General features: G+C 36.3%; 1 pseudogene; it reads right to left on the minus strand.

Annotated features, from left to right (window-relative positions):
• Positions 1 to 3,377: 3,377 nt before the first annotated feature.
• LOC149233889 (putative CCR4-associated factor 1 homolog 7 pseudogene) lies at positions 3,378 to 4,663 on the minus strand (annotated as a pseudogene).
• Between the last annotated feature and the right edge of the window lie 12,718 nt (positions 4,664 to 17,381).

Here is a 17,381-nt window from a genome sequence, read left to right on the forward strand (position 1 = left end):
ACTTAGGCACAAAGCCACATTTCTTGTGTAAAACCCTTTTCATTCCCTTAGCCTAAGTTTCTTAACATTAGACTTAGCGCTTGCTTTTAATCATATTCATATTAACTAATAACTTTATTATAAAAATCCCTTGTATAAATTTTCCTTTCCCGTATATTATTAATATACTTAAAAGCCCTATATTCTAATATCCCCCCCCCCCCCGGTTTAGTTATAAACCATATCAATGTGTAATTCGGGATTTAAGGATTTATTTGAAACCTTTAAATAACCTAACCCGCCGCACAAAACCCAAGAGTTAATTAACATTTGGTTAATTAATAACTTAAACCCACCCCGACAACCAATAATATTACGCCTATTGTGATTAAAAACGTGGTTATTAGATGGGCCCCCGCGCATTAAACCTCTGCTTTATTCATAACCCATCCATCATCAGATCTCCTCCCTCGCATCTGACGGTCTAGATCTATATCGCGACCCCCTCCGCCGCCGAAGTTTACCGCCCAGGGAAAGGGTGGTATTGCGCCCGTACCCAGGACGCCTGTCGACCACCCGCGCTGCTCGCGGCCCTCCCGTCTAAAACTGCTCGAGCCAATAAGTGGTGCGGGGGAAACCGCTTACCACCCTCTGCTTCATGACAAAACATCCCATCACTATGACGTCAGCCATGTAATAAATGCCAAAAAACCCCGCCAAACCAAAATTTCACTAAAAACACAAGAAAAGGTCATTTTCGTCATTTTTCTCTACGAGCAGTCTTCCATGCAAATTACGTCCAGTTGATTGCACGAGTGTACAGTCCACCACCCTGCCAAAGAAACCATAGTGACGTGCACTGCCATCAGTCATTTCAACCTGCAATTGCACAATTCGTCTCCTAAAGCCAGGTTAATTCATCAACAAGTGCTTCAGGTGAAAAAGCACTTCCCTCAGGCCAAAGTCTCTATGATAATTTGGAGAACCTATTTTATATTGAACATGAAGTAAAACATCTGTTTCAGCTCCAGCCTAATTTTTTAAGATATACAGAAGCTGATAAAACACTAAGGAAGCTTCAGAGGCATAAATTGCCAGATCAACAGTGGTGGGAAGACATGTTGGGGATCCTGTAATTCCTCTTGGAGAAGACGTACATTTTGGTCTATTTTTCTGTGATAAGATAAACAGAGTTTAACAAGGATCAAGTGGATCAAAGTATATTGAAGCAGGACTGAAAACATCTGACAGAGCAGCCAGCACAGAATATCAGAGGAAGACAGCTGCAAACCGACTCACAGCACCTACCTCTGGTACATTCAATAAAGAGGGAGTAGCCAGCACAGCATCAATTTATTGTTTCCCTGTTTCTAAGACTATTTGTCTCTATCTTTTGTAAAACAAGCATTAATCATCACTAGATATTATCTCTTTCAGATATTTTGTAAGATATTTTTATATTTTGTATAAATACCCCCCCAAACGAAGTATTTGGGGTTGGTGAGTTGGGAAGTATTCTCAGACTTTGCTGTAATACAGAAATTTTGGAATAAAAAGGTTGTTGGAACCATTTTTGTCTGGCCTACTGGATGAGGAATTGATGCTAAGGAACATGTTACAGAATTCTTGAATCAGCTTATGGATCAATAAGTCCTTTCTAACTTGTGTTTTACAGTTTCTTCGTTTTCTATATCATCTATGTTCATGATCTAAATAATAGAGAGAAAGAATAATTCATAATTTGCTTGATTGCACTCTGTCTTCAGTCTTTATTATTCTCTGTGTTTTCTTCAGAATTAGTATAAACAGTGAATTCTTAATTGCTCTTGTTTCCCCTGATTCTTTCATTTTGAATATTTGCTAAGGAATTCTTAATTGCTCCTTAACAGTAATCATCCAGTTTCCCTCTGTCAAATATGATGAAGGATTCTTAACTGCCCTTCACCCACTTGACCCCATTCCATCTGATTCCAGCCTTTACATTGTTCCATATCTGATTACCTTGCTCTGTGATACCCTCCTCTGTTAAGAAACCGAATCCAGGAAGCTATCCTTCTTTGACTCCATCATGCCCAATGGACTGAAACTCTTCAGTTTTACCTCACTTTTCTATTGAATCTCCATCTCTCTACCCAAACTCAAAACGAAACCCTTGCACTTCATAGCTAGCCTAAAATACCTCAAAACAAAGCTAAGTCATAAAGAGAGAGCCCTCTCTGGATGCATATTGGCTAGAATTTGTATCTAAAAGATTGGTCTGTGGTTACCTCGGCCGTATTCCCTTTCTTACAACTTTAGGGAACAACCTGAGTGGTAACAGACCCATAACCATGATGAACGAAGATCCAAGGGTAGAGATACCATGTAATGCTTGTGACCAACTGTGATCCTGACAGTGTGCGGCCTAGCAAAAGGACTTCAATGAACCATGAGTTTGTGGATGACCCATAATCATGACAACTGAAGATCCAAGGATAGAGATATCATGTAATGCTTGTGACCAACTATGTTACTAACATTGTGTCTCCTAGCAAATGGACTTCGATGATAAGGGTTTTGTGTGGTTCATCCATAACATTGGGTTTGTGGGTGACCCATAACCATGATGAATGAGGGTCTGAGGATAAAGATACCTTGTAATGCTTGTGGGACAACTGTGAGACTGACATTGCATGGCCTAGCGAATGGACCTCAAGATAGTTTGCTTGTCAAACTACTTGGCAGAAATCTGGTGGCTTATCATTGTAAATTTTGGCGATCCAATGAGATGTTGTAAAGGCTTTGGCATCCTTCAAACATGAGTATTTTATGCATAGGAAATTTTCATGGATAATTGATGGAATATATTTATAACACCTTGAACATAAAGTTTATCATGCGTCTTCCATTCAAATCAATGGAAGCAAATTCAATACAAGCAAAGGTTTTTCCTTATTATGGATTGATTGACGCACAAATACCCATCACAAGTATTTCAATCTATGATAAAATTCCTCATCTTTTGTTCTCACCATAACAGATAAAGGAAGCTCAATATTGTTTTCAACCAAAAAGAAATGGGCCTAGGCTCAATTCTCCTCGCTAAACTAGAAGCAAACTACTAAGGGAATAGGGATTTTTGTATTTCATATCACTTTGAATATATTCATCCATCACGAGCCTAAGCTTCCCCAGCTCGGTGTCCCTCAACTTCTCATCATCTGCAATTCTTTTCAATTTGTTGCAACAAAGATAAATTAAGTCTTTGACAGTTGTGTTTTCTGTTAAGTCTATCGACCACCGACAAACATGGAAATGAATCTTCATTCGGTGGTTTTTGTAGCTCCTCAATAGTGTTAACCTCAACATGTGATCCATTTACAGAGTGAAACCAGACCTTTATCGATATATTTTTATGGCTATGAGATTTGTTCCTCCCACCAACAATAATACGTCGCTACCTTCAAACCATACAAAACACCTACATATCTATTGGCAGGCCCAATAAAGAAAGATTTTATGAGGTTTTTAAATGTAAAAAAAGAGAGAGATGAATCATAACCTACTTGATGGCAAGCACCAAGAAAATCATTCGGGTGATTCAACCCCCTGTGCACATTATTGCAGAACTTCATGAGGTGCTTGATGTCATCGAGGTTGGGAAAATACATCCTGATGAGGTAGAAGAAGCCACCTTGGGTGGGCAGCAATCTTTAATTCATTATGAGCTTGAGAAGGAAACCTAATGATAGCCTCAATGGAAGGTGATCCATTGAATATTCTGATTCAAGATGATCTCAAAAGACATCAGCAACTCTCCAAATCGGTGAGAGTCCACGCCAATTTCATATTTCATATTGAAATCAATGCCCTTATGGAAAAACAACTCGATGGAATCGGAGGCATATCTGTCTTCCTTGATATTGAATTGTATTGTTGGAAACATTAAAGAAGTCATTGTGCTTGTTGTTGTGGAAGAAAAGGCCATCAAAATAATGGTTTATATGAGGCATGTGAGTCATTTTTTCTTGTAATAAAGGTCTATTTGTTGCTGACTATGAGAATGGTGTGTAGAAAATCTAGTGGCCATGCTAAGGCAAAGGATTTATGTGTGCTACCATCTACTAAAGGGACTTTCGAGAGATCTTATGATCAGGATGAAAGGAGAAAGAACGTGGAGTCCATGAGAAAGGAAGAAATCAAAATAGTTTAAATCCATGAAAGTGTCCTCAGATATATGAAAAAATAGTTCTCTATGAACGCTACAACAATGAAGCTCTCACTGATCACACACAAATGTGTATAGTTCCTGTGACATGTCGGTGAACATCATCCAAGAGAATATTATATCCAGGGGCTCATTGAAGATCAAGCTGACACCTTGATAAGGAAGGTGAAGGTTGAATTCTAGCACACGCAGTACCTTTCTATCCCAATTTGGGAGGTTGTTACTCGTTTTCATTAGAAAACATTAGTTCCACTTGTATTAATTTCAGTATGTCTACATTTAACCTTAGGGTTTCATAATTATATTCCTAGACGGTCCTCAATTTGTTGACTGGTCGCACAACTATGCCAGGGACTATCCATGGCTATCAGAGGGTAGTCATCCACAAATTCCCTGATTAGATTGAACTTCCTTTTTCATATTATCGGTCCATACATCCCTAATATGAATGGAATATGATTTGGGTAATATCCACATTTATAACAAAGGACAGATCATGAGCCCCCACAGGCTTGTAGAATCAAACAACAACACAAATCTAGGTCAAGATCCCAAGCCTCAACCTTGGCGTAGTGGAAATACTCAAGATTTATTTTTTTATAGTCACAGGAATATACGATATGTGGTTCCTTTAGATCGACAACGCACACCATGTGCAAATACACAAGAATACAAGTTTCTGTATATGGGAAGCAGACTAGGGCTTCGAGGAGCAAGCGAGTAAAATGAAACCCAAGCCCTCCAATCCAAAGAAGTATACTGTGGGGTCGTTAATATGCCATGATTATTCTCACTTGTGAAGGTTTATTCCACCCATTTCCACCATTCTTCATCATGACATTTATTATAATTTATCATTTAAATCCATTTTATAAATAATTTATGCTCTCATGGATGAATGTTATTTATTCTCTTTTATTTTTAATAAATTGATTATTATGCATTAATTTATCAATGATATTTCTAATAAGTTGGTTGTAACATCATTCGCCATTCTTAGCCTCCAAAGTAACTTCCAGATTGAAGATTCGATTTTTAAATCAGCCAACTCAGAAATTCGTTGGTTTAAGGAGTGACAGTTTTGCGGTTAAGATTCTGAGCAAATGAAGACGAATTTGGAAAATCCGGAACATGGGTTTTGTCCAGAACGGGCCCAATTATCTTTAAGGAGAACAGTTTGCCCAAATTCGGCTTGTACAGGGAGAAACGCAGGGTTCTTTGAACACGATTTTCTGAGATTTGCTGTTGCGGCCGCCCTCCAAATCTTAGCTGCAAACCCAAATCCGCCTTGTTCTTGTTGATCAATGGGTTGGAATCAACCTAAATTTGTAAGAGAAATCATGATTGTAATTATCTATACTCTGATCTTTCTCTATTTAATGAAACCCAAGATCAGAGACGGGAGAGATTGGAGAGAGACGTGATGATGGAAGAATGATAGAGAAATGATGGACAACGGTGGTGGATTATTCATGCTGTAGCTTTTGCTGTTGTAATGATTCCAATTGGCTGATTAATAAATGAATTGGGAATTGTTGTTCATTCTTCTTATTCTGAAGTGATCCCGCAGCATCCGCTGGCGGCTAAGGGCCCAGCCTATGGCGGAATACGCTGCTACTACTGTATAGTATCTTCTTTTGTTTTATGCGTGGTTTGTTATCTTTATTGTTCAGTAATCTGATGCACGAATGCTATGTGATCATTAATTCATTAATGTTCTTTCCGAATTCCTTGTGGCGATTCTGCGTTATATTATTAAGTCTTTTCCAAAATTGATTGCATGGTATCAATCTGAATCAGGTATTTCTATTACAGAGCTTTTGTATTAAACGTTACCATCACAAGATTTATTTAAAGTTATGATTATTGGAATCCGGAAGTAATGTTGTATTTGGAAACATGGTTCTCATCTCAGATTACTATCTTAGTGTGTTGAATGTATATATGATTGTTGTTCTATTAGTGTGCTTTGTATATATGATAACTGTTGTTCCATAATTCATTTGTGAATATCGCCTCATAAAGTAAATTGCTTTTGAAGATTGTTATTTCATTGCAAAATGTGAGTTTGGTTCAAGTTTACTTTTGACTCGCGAGATTTAGTTCTATTTTACTACTGTATCATTTATTGCTGTCCCATTTCCATTTCGTCGTTTCGTTCTACTTTCTGCTGATTTATTTACTTGCCTTTATTGTTTTAGTGTGGGAGGAGGATCAAGGCTGTCGTGAGACACAGCAGACGCTATTATGCTCCCAGAACCATGATCCATACTCTAATTCCTTTTCCTTCATCAATTTCTAGAGGACTGAGTCATTGCTACCATATCCTCGATTGATGGTTGTTTGAATGAATGATTTAATTTAGAACATTTCAGTTTCTTGCTTTAGATTTTGTTTCAAGCATTCATTTACTTGTGGGTTTTAATCTCTATACTGCAAAACATTACTCTTAAGTAAATAGCCACCTCAGACAGAGTACACTCTTGAAATAAAAAGTCGTCCCTGGGTTGATAATTAATGTGAGGTAATTAGGAGTTCACAAGACACCTTTTTATCGCTTCACATATACCAAGATAGGAAAAGGAATTTATTTATTTTTCTTTGGCGTGCTTGTATTTTATGGTTGTATATTTTGCTGTTCCTTTTCTGAAGGAACAGCATTTGTGTGCATTTTTTTGTCGTTCCTGCTGTTCCTTTTTCAAAAGGACATCATTGTCGTGTTGCTATTTATTTTCTAAAGGAATAGCACTTTTTGGTTCAGCCATTCATTTTGCTGTTCCTTTTTCACAGTACATTTTGTTGTTCTTTTTTCACAATTCATTTTGCTGTTCCTTTTCAAAATGGAACAGCGCTTTTGCATTTTCACGTTTTGTTGTTCCTTTTCGAAATGGAACAGCACTTTTCGCACTTTCACGTTTTGTTGTTCCTTTTCGAAATGGAACAGCACCTTTCTGCACTTTCACATTTTGCTGTTCCTTTTCGAAATGGAACAACACTTTTTGCACTTTTACATTTTGTTGTTCCTTTTCGAAATGGAACAACACTTTTTGCACTTTTACATTTTGTTGTTCCTTTTCGAAATGGAACAACACTTTTTGCACTTTTACATTTTGCTGTTCCTTTTCGAAATGGAACAAAAATTTTTGCACTTTTACATTTTGTTGTTCCTTTTCGAAATGGAACAACACTTTTTGCACTTTTACATTTTGTTGTTCCTTTTCGAAATGGAACAACACTTTGGTTGTTCCTTTTCGAAATGGAACAACACTTTTTGCACTTTTACATTTTGTTGTTCCTTTTCGAAATGGAACAACACTTTTTGCACTTTTACATTTTGATGTTCCTTTTCGAAATGGAACAACACTTTTTGCACTTTTACATTTTGTTGTTCCTTTTCGAAATGGAACAACACTTTTTGCACTTTTACATTTTGCTGTTCCTTTTCGAAATGGAACAGCACCTTTTTGCACTTTCACGTTTTGTTGTTCCTTTTCGAAATGGAACAGCACCTTTTTGCACTTTCACGTTGGGTGTGTTTTTGCTGTTCCTTTTTCAAAATGAACAACATTTGGTGTGTTTTTGCTGTTCCTTTTTCAAAAGGAACAGCAGTTTGAGTTTTTACTGTTCCTTTTTCAAAAGGAACAACATTTGGTGTGTTTTCGCTGTTCCTTTTTCAAAAGGAACAGCAGTTTGAGTTTTTGTTGTTCCTTTTTCAAAAGGAACAGCAGTTTGAGTTTTTTTTACTGTTCCTTTTTCAAAAGGAACAGCAGTTTGAGTTTTTTGTTGTTCCTTTTTCAAAAGGAACAGCAGTTTGAGTTTTTTACTGTTCCTTTTTTAAAAGGAACAGCAGTTTGAGTTTTTGTTGTTCCTTTTTTTCAAAAGGAACAGCAGTTGAAAAAAAGGAACAGCAGTTTGAGTTTTTGTTGTTCCTTTTTCAAAAGGAACAGCAGTTTGAGTTTTTTGCTGTTCCTTTTTCAAAAGGAACAGCAGTTTGAGTTTTTGCTGTTCGAGTTTTTGCTTGCATGGATTCTTCTCTTTCAAAAGGAACGACATTTGCATTTTTACATTTTCTGTGTGTATTTTTGTTTTTTGGTGTGCATTTTCTTTGATGTTCCCTACACGGAACACCACTTTTTGAGTATTTTTGCTGTTCATTCAAAAGAGCAACACTTTGGGAATATTTTTGAGGGCAACCCTTTCCTTTCTCTTGTGGGATTATTCATAGTTCAGCTCAACCACATCCTCCTGATTCTCTTTCATGACATGAAGTACACTACTTTTATGAGGACAGGAATTATGGATTCTTTTGAAGCAAAGTTAATATTATTCACGTTATGATCTTTAAAAGGATAGCTCCTTGATGATAGATTCTTTTTAAAAGGGACACAATTATTTATATATTCCTTTACTGCATTGTTCTCTGTTGTACATGATACTGATTGATCATCTTAATACCATGCTGGTTCCACCCTTCCTGGTTATAATCTTCTCTGTCTGTAATAAATGAGATTATGGGTATATTTTTTTATATTGACATCTTCAACTTGTTCCGCCATCCCTGCTCTTAAGGAGTATTGAGCCTCCCTCTTTTTATCATAACAATGTGTAATAACAACAAAATTTTGTTCGCAGATGGAGGATAGGGGGTCTCATTACGAGCCAGCCTACCATGTTCATAAGGCTGTAACAAAGTGACATTCCCATTATGGCCACCACACCAGGGTTATGATCCATTGGATAGTCAAATTATCCTTGGAACAGGAGGTCTCATCACGAGCCGGCCTGATCACTTTTGCTACCTCCTAGTGAATGGCAGTGTGGTTGTCTGGTTACCTCGCCAGCACACTGATCTCTTCTGTAGAACAGCACTGTAACTCTCCATTTATAAAATGAGGATCCTGGCTCATATGGGTTAAAAAGCAACCCTGCCGAGGCTATGGATGCCTGCTGGCAGCAGAGGCTCTGCTTATGGTATTGAAGTTATATATTTTCGTCAATTATTATTATAATACCCTTTTCTTATTTTCTTTTTTATCAGAGAAGTTATTTCCTTAACTTTTTCCCTGTTTGAACCTTTATGCATGAGAAAGTGTTTTATGATCAATCACATCATTTTCAGCTAGAATACCGTCAGCAAAGCATCTTTTTAGCATATTGTTGTCCTTTTTCGTTTTGTATAAACTATCATCAATCCAAAGCGTCCTATCTCTTATTCATAACTATCTTTACACACTTTGCTCTCAATATAACCATAATTTTCACCGTCCTATCATTGATAAGTGTACTCTGCTCCCTTACTGATATATTGTTCATTCCATTGCCTTGCCGTCAGCACCACCCCTTTCATATGCTTTATGGTTATGGAACCCATTTTCCAATTGGAGGGGGGAATGTATGCATTATGGGATTGCATGCGATATGATTACCGCACTTTGCCATACCTTGTTGATTTGAGTTTTTCTGATTGAAATTTTTGCATGCATCTTATCTGTTCAAAGCTAACACTATGGATTCAAGCACATTGTATGAAAAATAGTGTTTTGTTTACAGGAGAACAACAAGTATGGGCAGAATTCTATTCGTAGCATGACCACACTATTGCACTTCACAGTAGAGGCTCGTGAACGTGAACAATTCTTCAGACATGATGTGCTTCCCTAGATTCCACCTTTTGCATCACTTTCAGCACCAACTTTGCCTACATCAGCTTCAACAACTGTCAGTCCATATATGTCATTTTTGGAGGTAAAACTTGAGGTAAAATTGCATAGTTTTCTAATTTATTATAAATTTCGGAGAATCTAATGAAAATCCATTCTGAGCATTATTTGTCATCCTTCATTCCACATTTTTACCACTTCCCCTTTTTCAGTAGCATGTCATTTTCAAGTGTGGGGGAGTGTTCCTTTCATTCATTTTTTTCTTATGACCATGTCATTCATATTCTTTATCATCCATTGCTCTTCTTATTCATTCTCAACACCTCCCTTATTTCATCTTGTTTTACACCAAGCGTACAATTCAACAGCTGGTAGCAACCACCTCTATTTGTTTTCTAGCATCGCATGAGGACATGCTAATTTTTCAGAGAGGGGGAGGAATTGCTACGCATGATGGATGTTTCCTATTTCCTTTCTCATTTAAGGCATGCAATTTCAGTCATACAATTTCAGTGTAGAAATTGATTTCCCATATTTTCAAAAACTATGAACTCAATTCTTGTGATCTCTGGGAAACACAAACATACTATTAAAATACACATACCTAGATAATTTCAAGAAATATTGGTTCATAAAATTTCGGAAATCATGCACTCTCACCTACAGCCATTTTGTTTATATCTCATGATCCGTGCATCAAAACGATTTGATTTTTGGATCATAGAGACATTCATATATTGTAAATTTACTTGCAACATTTCAACAAAATCTGGTTTGTAGTTTTGAGAAAATGCTTAATGAAGTTTGCTGTTATCTATATCATATTTTGCTGCAACTTCATACATATAGTTGAATGTCAATGTAAAAATTGTTATGCCTTCATCAAGATTGCTAAGATTGAATATTCATTAATTAGAGAAGCATTCAGTTATTCTCAAATTTTTATTGCTTGGTTAACACATGGTTTTTGTCTTTGGGTTGCATGAGGACATGCAATATATTCAGTTTTCGTTGCATGAGGACATGCAACATATTGAGTGTGGGGGTGTGTGGGGTCGTTAATATGCCATGATTATTCTCACTTGTGAAGGTTTATTCCACCCATTTCCACCATTCTTCATCATGACATTTATTATAATTTATCATTTAAATCCATTTTATAAATAATTTATGCTCTCATGGATGAATGTTATTTATTCTCTTTTATTTTTAATAAATTGATTATTATGCATTAATTTATCAATGATAGTTCTAATAAGTTGGTTGTAACATCATTCGCCATTCTTAGCCTCCAAAGTAACTTCCAGATTGAAGATTCGATTTTTAAATTAGCCAACTCAGAAATTCGCTGGTTTAAGGAGTGACAGTTTTGCGGTTAAGATTCTGAGAAAATGAAGACGAATTTGGAAAATCTGGAACATGGGTTTTGTCCAGAACGGGCCCAATTATCTTTAAAGAGAACAGTTTTCCCAAATTCGGCTTGTACAGGGAGAAACGCAGGGTTCTTTGAACACGATTTTCTGAGATTTGCTGTTGCGGTCGCCCTCCAAATCTTAGCTGCAAACCCAAATCCGCCTTGTTCTTGTTGATCAATGGGTTGGAATCAACCTAAATTTGTAAGAGAAATCATGATTGTAATTATCTATACTCTGATCTTTCTCTATTTAATGAAACCCAAGATCAGAGACGGGAGAGATTGGAGAGAGACGTGATGATGGAAGAATGATAGAGAAATGATGGACAACGGTGGTGGATTATTCATGTTGTAGCTTTTGTTGTTGTAATGATTCCAATTGGCTGATTAATAAATGAATTGGGAATTGCTGTTCATTCTTCTTATTCTGAAGTGATCCCGCAGCATCCGCTGGCGGCTAAGGGCCCAGCCTATGGCGGAATACGCTGCTACTACTGTATAGTATCTTCTTTTGTTTTATGCGTGGTTTGTTATCTTTATTGTTCAGTAATCTGATGCACGAATGCTATGTGATCATTAATTCATTAATTTTCTTTCCGAATTCCTTGTGGCGATTTTGCGTTATATTATTAAGTCTTTTCCAGAATTGATTGCATGGTATCAATCTGAATCAGGTATTTCTATTACAGAGCTTTTGTATTAAACGTTACCATCACAAGATTTATTTAAAGTTATGATTATTGGAATCCGGAAGTAATGTTGTATTTGGAAACATGGTTCTCATCTCAGATTACTATCTTAGTGTGTTGAATGTATATATGATTGTTGTTCTATTAGTGTGCTTTGTATATATGATAACTGTTGTTCCATAATTCATTTGTGAATATCGCCTCATAAAGTAAATTGCTTTTGAAGATTGTTATTTCATTGCAAAATGTGAGTTTGGTTCAAGTTTACTTTTGACTCGCGAGATTTAGTTCTATTTTACTGTTGTATCATTTATTGCTGTCCCATTTCCATTTCGTCGTTCCGTTCTACTTTCTGCTGATTTATTTACTTGCCTTTATTGTTTTAGTGTGGGAGGAGGATCAAGGCTGTCGTGAGACACAGCAGACGCTATTATGCTCCCAGAACCATGATCCATACTCTAATTCCTTTTCCTTCATCAATTTCTAGAGGACTGAGTCATTGCTACCATATCCTCGATTGATGGTTGTTTGAATGAATGATTTAATTTAGAACATTTCAGTTTCTTGCTTTAGATTTTGTTTCAAGCATTCATTTACTTGTGGGTTTTAATCTCTATACTGCAAAACATTACTCTTAAGTAAATAGCCACCTCAGACAGAGTACACTCTTGAAATAAAAAGTCGTCCCTGGGTTGATAATTAATGTGAGGTAATTAGGAGTTCACAAGACACCTTTTTATCGCTTCACATATACCAAGATAGGAAAAGGAATTTATTTATTTTTCTTTGGCGATAGAATCTCTCGCACCCTCAAACATCGGCCTCCATTCTCTTCTTGTTGAAGATAAGACAAGTTTCATTTACCCAAGAAACCCTTTGTTGACGTGGTATTCAATAGTGCAAACAAACCCTCTACAAAGAAACCCTCTTCATGCACACGATCAAGATCGAACAATGGATTAACCATTATGAAACCCTAAATACCATGGATTCGTAACCTTCTTTGAAACCATTCATCTGGATCTTGGGGGGACCAAGATCTAAAAAGATTTAAATTCCATAACAAGAGTAGAACACATAGAAAACAAAACCACAAAGAAACTTTTTATTAAAATAGAGAATAACTGGAATAGCTACATTGTGGTAGACAATCTGTCCTTTTACAAGATGAGGCTTGAACTTATAACCTTTTTTTATTTACAATACCATGGGTAAATTTCATGGGTATAAATACCATGGGTCGATGAATACCATGGATGGATGCCACTTTCCATTTGAATTAGTGTGAATTGTCTTAAAGAATATGTTTTCATGGAGAGGCTTTATTTGGATTGATAAGTGACGCTTGCTTGAATGGTGTAACTTTAATGCTATTTCTTCCATTTTGCATGGAATTTATGAAAACAAGATTTTCCATATGCAATATTAAAAAGTGAAAAATCTTTTGTGAACTCTTGTTTCTATGTATTTATGCAAAAAATTTCAAGTATCTATCAAAGGAACTAGTTTTCTTGCATCCTTTAACCTTACATAACCTACACAACAAAGTCGTTGGGATTTTCTAAGTGAAGTGAATAGTCTTCCACTCTCTCTATCCAGGGTGCCTTCTATGTTGACCTCACCCTAATTGACTTCAATGACCAATTGATCATAAGCATTAGTCTTGTTGTGTTAGCCGAACTTTATTTTATTGTTTTCTTTATTTCATGGTAACTAGGGTTAAGGTTTGGTTAAAATTAAATTTTACAACTAAATTGCTCCTATATGTTATTTTATTTTAGGTATAAATTGCATATATTAATGTTTGAAAGGAAAAATCTATCATTTATGCATGTTTGACCACAAATTTTAGGGTTGATGTCTAGGTTTTTTTGGTTGTTTTTTGCATTTTTAGTGATTGAAAAATATTTTTAACCTATCCCTTGTTGATTGTTGGAAACACTGAGAGGGGGATGAATCAATATTTCTCTTCAATTAGTTAATTTTAACTTCACATAGCATTAATTATCATTAGCATTAAATCAAAACATAAACTAGCAACACCATTCAAAAATGCACAACATCTAAGACAGTACACAAGCGATTTTTAGGTGGAAACCCTTCTGAGAGAAAAAACCATAGAACACTTCTTAATATAGGTCTTCAGAAATTTACATCAATTAAGAAGCTCCAACTTCCAAGATTCTCATCATCAACTAAAGGAGGCTCCAACCCCCTGATTTACCAACTCTAACTAGAAGGACACTCCAACGCATGGGTTTAACAATTCCAACTAGAAGGACACTCAAATGCCATGTTTTACCAGCTCCAACTGGAAGGACGCTCCAACGTCCTAGTTTTATCAGCTTCAATAGAAAGGATGCTCCAACACCCTGCATAGGCTCCAACCTGCCTTAGCACCACCCTACCACCCTGAATTGTTCTTAGGCTCCAACCTAAAGGAGACTCCAATCTCCTACCTTACACAGCCTCGCCACCCTATTCAACAAGCGGACCAAGTTTCACAATTTTTAGACTAGATCCACTGGTGACTAGTACAATTTCAAATAGGAGGTGAATCAGTGTATGCAAGTCAATGATAAAATTATTTGCAATGGCAACAATATGCAGACCATCAAAAAACTCTATCCTCTATACTATGTCAATCATATTTCTTGTAGTTGCCACTATTGTCCTCAACATTGTCACTTGTGCAACAACATTCACAAATGGATATACATGAGAATGCAGATAAATTTGTTGCCAAGATACTCTTGGCCCCATGTTGTTGCACAAAATGTCACAAGATATATCATTCAACGTGTTACTTCATCAACTAGTCTGAAGGATGTTTACATTGTAGTCTAATGATGACATAATCCCATATGCCTTAGATCAAACTTTTTACCTTCTTCCAACTCTCTCTGTTGCCAGCATAGGACATACATTGTCATATACCTTATTAATGCTCAAATCTTATCAGATGTAAAACAATGTTCCTATAATGTTGGTAGACTCTTAGCACAATAAATATTAATCAAAATATCATACATACAAATTATCTCAAAATTGTTGTTGTATCCCTTACATGTACAATCCTTGTTCAACAATGGAACTTCTCCTTGAAGATGCCCTATAGCTAAAGATGTTTGCCATTGTAAGTCTACTTTACACCTGTCTGAAGATGAAGACTCTTGCTTCAAAGCATGCCTTTGATCAAATGTTGAAGAGAAAAACATAGTTTGTGACAAATTCGTTATGTGTGTTGTGCTTTGAACTTAAAGAAAGTTGCTTCAAGAATGACTTCATATGTGCAACGAAGATTACCCTCAATACAAATACTTGTACCACAAATTACCCTGCTAGTCTCATCTTCAAAATTTACTCAGATTAATCCATAGCAAGAGGGCTTATACAAACCTTTGTTTAAGTGAAGAATCGGGCCTCAAAGATGATCCTTATCAAATGATATCTTGGTATGTTCCTCAATTGTATCAAAACTAACCTCATGCAAAAAACACACTCTAGTAGAATTAGACTCACCTTCTTTATAGCTTCATGACTTCTTGCAATTGTACCCATGTCTTCAGCCCTTAGATCATTTTTTTACGCTAATATATTTCCAACGAATGATGCCACATAATTGATCTAATATAGGTTTAAATTGTGTGCCTTGGGAAGCCCAATTTGAGACAAACCCTAGTCTTGAACAGACCTCAAAATATCCTTACACTGAGTTAGATAGGTGGTGTACGAGTCTCAAAGACAAGAAGAGTTGAGATTTCCTTGAATGGCCCTTAATCACAATACAAAAGTGTTGCTTTGAACCTGTTATTAAGGGAGAGTATAAGACTCATAATTGTACCAAAACAACCCACTAATTTATTCCCTAATAGGGCCGAAATATTTCAAAAGAACCACAAATTTGTCTAAGAACTCATGAATATTTCAATTAGAGGATAAGGTCAAATAGACCTCAATACTCAGGCACAATAAGACTAACAACTTCAACAACAGAATATCATTTTACCCACAAGAAACCCCTTCATGAAAAAAAAATGAACCTCAATCTCAGTCCATGGGGCTTACGAATAGCATAGGCTTTAAGCCCTAGATCAACACAGGAGTGAGCCTCAAGCAAGCTGAGACTAGCCTTAGAAATAGATCAAGCAATGAATATTAGTAATAGGTCAAAATTTTATTTAAGATGTTCTGCTCCATAACCTTCAATGGGTCTCAACCATGCACAAGAGTGACTTAAATAGAATAGAAAAAGGAGATTGAGTAGAGATTACACTAACTTCAGTCCTTAAGATGATGCGAATTTTTCTCATATAACATCACAAAAGGGGCCAAATAGTCCTCCTACAGGGCCAAAATTTCCTCTCCAATTGTCTTTGATATGGCCTCAAATTTTGTCTCAAAATTTCCTTAGAGGAGGACGAATGAGCTCAGAAAAATCCCAGTGAATAACCATAAACAAACACAAAGAATTAACCCAGAAACCCTTCTCCAAACTTTGACCTTCTTCTTCAAGTATTCAAAACTACTCCAAGTGTAGAGGTATTTTAGAGAGATCACAAAATATAGAAGATTACTTCATGCTTTTATGAGGAGATCGATCCTATATTTGTAGATGAGAATTAGGGATCTTAGTGAGGCCGACTTGATCCACAAGGAGGGATACAAAAAAATATTGGAGTTTGACTTGTCTTGGAGGCCAAATTTAATTGGGAGCCACAAAAACTAATTTAGAATAAACTTACTTTGACCATATTTGTAGGTAAGCTATAAGATACTAGGTCCAACGTTAATTTTGAAATAGATAATTCACAAATAAACCAATCTAATGAAGCTTGCCACATCATATAGCTTTAGGGATTTTGACCACAATAAGGGGGCACCAACTTTGAATGAGCATAACTCCTCAACCGTGAGGATTTATGAGGCATGTCACATACCATTAGAATCGGCATGATGAGGACCATAATCTTATGGTAGTTTCTGCATTTTCACTTATCTTATTAGCCGAAATATTCATCAATATTAGGAGGGTATCATTTGGGCTTCCAAGACATCTTGATCATTGGAGCTTCCAATCAATGAAAACTAAATGAATATTAAGAGTGTTCAAGAACTAACATTGGCATCAATGAAAACACCATTCAACAATCTCCCCCTTTTTCGTTAATGGAAACACATACTCCACCTGCAATTACTGTTACCCCTGAATTTAGGCTTCTTATCTTCCTTTCTTGATTTCTCTCCCCCTTTGACATCAATGGAAAAGGGTTACTCCCCCTAAAAAGATATCTTCTTCTCTCTTCCTACAATAAATTTCCTTTCTCCTCTTGAGATATTATTCCTTTCATAGCTTGCCACAACTGATTCCTCCTATCAATATGCATTACCGAAAATATATACTATAGGTCCTTCTGCAATTTTATCATGCT

Source organism: Pinus tabuliformis, chromosome 8 (genome assembly GCF_031772625.1).
Source record: "Pinus tabuliformis cultivar Carrire ecotype Pingquan chromosome 8, CPIR1, whole genome shotgun sequence".
Lineage (NCBI taxonomy): Eukaryota > Viridiplantae > Streptophyta > Pinopsida > Pinales > Pinaceae > Pinus > Pinus tabuliformis.